General features: G+C 39.9%; 1 long non-coding RNA gene across 1 annotated transcript; it reads right to left on the bottom strand.

The window, feature by feature from the left end:
* Positions 1-236: 236 nt before the first annotated feature.
* LOC112196123 lies at positions 237-1,084 on the bottom strand. The gene is made up of 3 exons (XR_002934994.2): positions 1,020-1,084; positions 806-871; positions 237-461 (listed from the first exon to the last, which is right to left on the bottom strand). It is a non-coding gene; the product is annotated as an uncharacterized LOC112196123 (long non-coding RNA).
* Between the last annotated feature and the right edge of the window lie 2,908 nt (positions 1,085-3,992).

Below are 3,992 nucleotides of genomic sequence, written 5' to 3'. Positions count from 1 at the left end.
GGTCTAACAACACAATTATCCATTTTAACATCGTTTCTGATTTAGAAACGATGTCTGATAATATTTTGCACATCGGTTCTCATAAATTTTAGCTTATGGTTCATAAGCTTTTCGTGTGTTTGGTACATAATATTTCACTGGACATTCAATCTACATTCTGTAGTATAGTTTGAACTGATGTCCATATTTATGCTAGACATCGGTTTTCTCAGTAATCTGCGAGTTTTGGTAATTTGTATGCCTGTTAGATATATTATCTTTCCTCGGTTATACATAAGCAGGAAAGATATCTGGGCGTCTAATTAGATTTTGGACTACTATCACAGTTGCAAAACTACATAAGAACAAGATCTGATTAGGTGTACCTGAGCATCTGCTCTTGATGAAACTAGCACATTTAATACATGAGAGAATGCTAGGCCAGTTATCCTTTTAGAGTGACCTTTAAGCTTGCTCTTAACCTGCATCAAGAAAATTATGACTAAATAACAACCATCTAATACAGTACGTGCACTACAAGTAATTAACCTGCATCAAGAAAATTACAACTAAATAACAACCATCTAATACAGTACTTGCAATGTAGGTAATTAACCATATATCGCAACATACCTCATCCACACGGACATTATATATCTGAAACTTCAACCCAAAAATCTAAAGTAATAATCTCGTCACCCTCCCACAAAGAGAGAGTTAGAGGCCAGACCGCCAGACACCTAATATTTAGTTCACATCCCTTAGGAATGGAACAAAGACCACATTCCAGATGAAATTTAATTGTCTAGGGAAACATAAACAGTACCTGAGCAGGGGGTAAGGATGAAACCCAATCGGATGCATGTGTAGGAAGGAACCCCAATGTGTTAAGCTGCCAGGAACAATGAATATTTAACAAACTAGATTCCTTTATAGATATCATTAGGCTGCCAGGAACAATGAATATTTAACAAACTAGATTCCTTCATAGATATCATTAGGGATAAAGCAATTTATAAGAAAGCTGAAGAATAATTCACCTACTAGACACCAAGTGCCAAGCACCCCAAATTAAGAGCCATGAAGAGCAACTTTGCGCAAGAAGATCCACTTTGCAGACCTTGTAGGGCTCAAAAACTACATAACCAAATTAAAAATCACAACATCAAGTAACCCAACATCATATGCACATCGATTATGCAGCAATGCAGAGAGCAAGTATTGTATAGGATGTCAAATATGTTAGGCTATCCATACAATACAAGCTAATACAATTTGACAACACAATCAATTTAATCATACAATACAAGAGTAACTGACCAATAGTTTCAGAAAGGAGCTTTAAGCTTGAAGAATCAGAAATCAAACACAGAAAGTAACCTAGAATTTCTGCTTTATTGCTTGAGGAATTAAAACCCAAAAAACCCAGAAAATCATGGAGATGTTCATGAGAGATAGATCGATTGAAAACCCAGAAAGTAAAACCCAGACAACTATTCGACTGTCAGTTCGTCTTACCGAGTTACTAACGAGGAGAGCGAGGGCCGTCGACGCCTCGATGGTCGAAGAGAGGGGCTAAGATGGAGAGGCCCATGGAGAGAGAAAGAAGAGACGGCGACTACAATCTGTGTTTTGGGGGTGATAAGGATGGTCTGTGTCTTCGGATCTCGTCCTTGCTGATTGGGAGCTGCGGCTCCGTCTTCAAACTAGAGAACAGTCAGAGGCGGACAAGGAGGAGAAGAAGGAGGGGAACGGTCGGAGGCGGAGAAGGAGGAAGTGGATGTCGGTTGCTAGACGGCTGTCGCGGTGGTTAGGTTTTGGGAATGAAAATTGACGAAGTGTAGGAAAACATAGTTGTGGGAAAACTGACTAAGCGTTGGGGGGAATGAAATTTTGGTTCCGCGCTTCCAAATTTTGTACTTAGTTATGTCCGCGTTTTTTAAATAATTTGAAAAAAAATGTATACATCTGTCAAATATAAAAAACGATGTTAATTGTATGAATAGAAATCGGTTTTTCAAGAACTGATATTAGAAAAATAATTTACATCGGGTGAAATCTTAACTAATGTAAATGACATGATGTCTATTAACATTATTCTAGTAGTGCAACCTTGACTAAATGGCATACATTGTTCCACAATATATAGATCACTCAACCTTGACTAAATGGCATACAAGTTGAATTGTCATTGTTCCATAATATATAGACCACTCAACCTTGACTAAATGGCGTACAAGTTCAATTGTCATTGTTCCACAATATATAGACCACTCAACCTTAACTAAATGGCGTACAAGTTGAATTGTCATTATTCCACACTAAATGGTGTACAACTTGAATTCGGACAATGCTTATAAAAGCACCGTTTGAGTAATACTAGTCTTACCCAAGGTTTCAAATTTCGGTTTCGATTTCGATTTCGGTACTTCAAATTTAAGAAAATTTCTGAGAAAGTTTCAATTTCAGTTAAAAATAAAGAAATCATATTAATTGCATTTATAAAATGATATTTTTGAATGAAACTTTTACATAAACGAAACTAACTTATAATAAAGGAAAAAATTCAATTTACCCCCATGAACTTTGGGCCTAAAATCAGACTGGTCCTTAAACTTTTTTTTTAATCAGACTGGTCCTTGTACTCTCATACAACATCACCCGAGTCTAAATTTTGAATTTGCCTCTAAATGTGACGTCACTATAGCCGTTGGAGCTGACAAGGGGGCCCATACTTCAGATTTTTAATCCCTTAACGAGGGCAAAATGGACATTTTTAATTTAATACAATTTCTATTCTCTCTCTCTCTCTCTCTCTCTCTCTCTCTCTCTCTCTCTCTCTCTCTCTCTCTCTCTCTCTCTCTCTCTCTCTCTCTCTCTCGCCCTAAATCCTTCACCAAACCCACCACCCACCTTCGTCATGACCACTGCCGCCTCTGCTCTCTCTCTGTACATCTCTTGTTTCCCAACTCTCTGGCCCTAAATCCTTCACCAAACCCACTACTCACCTCCGCCATGACCACCGCTACCTCTGGCCCTAAATCCTTCACCAAAGCACTCTCTTCTCTTCTACATAAAATCTCCAGACCTTCACCAAAGCCACCACCCACCTCCACCATGACCACCGCCGCCTTCTCCTTCACTCTCTAGGGCTTTTCCCGACACTTCTCAGCTGAAGACTTCACCTTTGGGCGATTCCAAGAAATGGGTCAGGATAATTTCAACCCCAGAAGAGGATCTCAAGTGGGCTACCCACCACCACCGGCACCGGCACCTTAGCCCAAGCAGCCTCTGCCGACCGCGTCCTGCCACGTGGCCTCCAGATCCAGAAGACGTTCAACAACATCAAAATCACCATCATCTGCAGCTTCGTCACCATCCTCGACACCAACGACCAAGATAAGTTCATCAATGGCACCCAGATCAGTAACCCAAATGTGACGTACACGCTCAGACCCAAGATTAGGAACTGGGACACGGAGATAAGGCAGTGGCTTCAGTCAAATCGGGAACTTTGGGTATGGAGCTTGCTGGGTATTGGGCCCAGTTTCCTTTGATTTGGAAGCTGATGTTTTCGCATCCCGAGGTGGAGTGGATTGATGGATGGACAGTGATGCAATGTTTACTGATATGGTGTTTGAGATCCCATTGGGGAAGTATGACAAGCATAATCTTGTTTGTCACGCCCCGAATTTTGAATAAAGAAAATTCAAATCCGAAACGCCAGAACAAACACAAGAAAACACACATAGAAAATTTTTCATTTAAACTAAGCAACAAACAAACTGAGCTCACAATGTCAATACCGACTCGTTCTTTAGAGTCACATATTACATTACAGATAGTTTACAAATCAAACTGAATCACAATTCAATAAGTAAACACACCTACCACAACTCACTACCCAACGGAAGAATTAAAACTAAGAGCACCCTTCCACGTCCACGCCATCAAACGTACACCTCAGCTTTGATAATGATCACTCGATCTTCAAACCTGCACAATAAACCCTA

This window comes from Rosa chinensis, chromosome 4 (genome assembly GCF_002994745.2).
Source record: "Rosa chinensis cultivar Old Blush chromosome 4, RchiOBHm-V2, whole genome shotgun sequence".
Classification (NCBI taxonomy): domain Eukaryota; kingdom Viridiplantae; phylum Streptophyta; class Magnoliopsida; order Rosales; family Rosaceae; genus Rosa; species Rosa chinensis.
The sequence above is the reverse complement of the archived record's forward strand: the minus strand, read 5'-3'. Positions and strand labels throughout refer to the sequence as shown.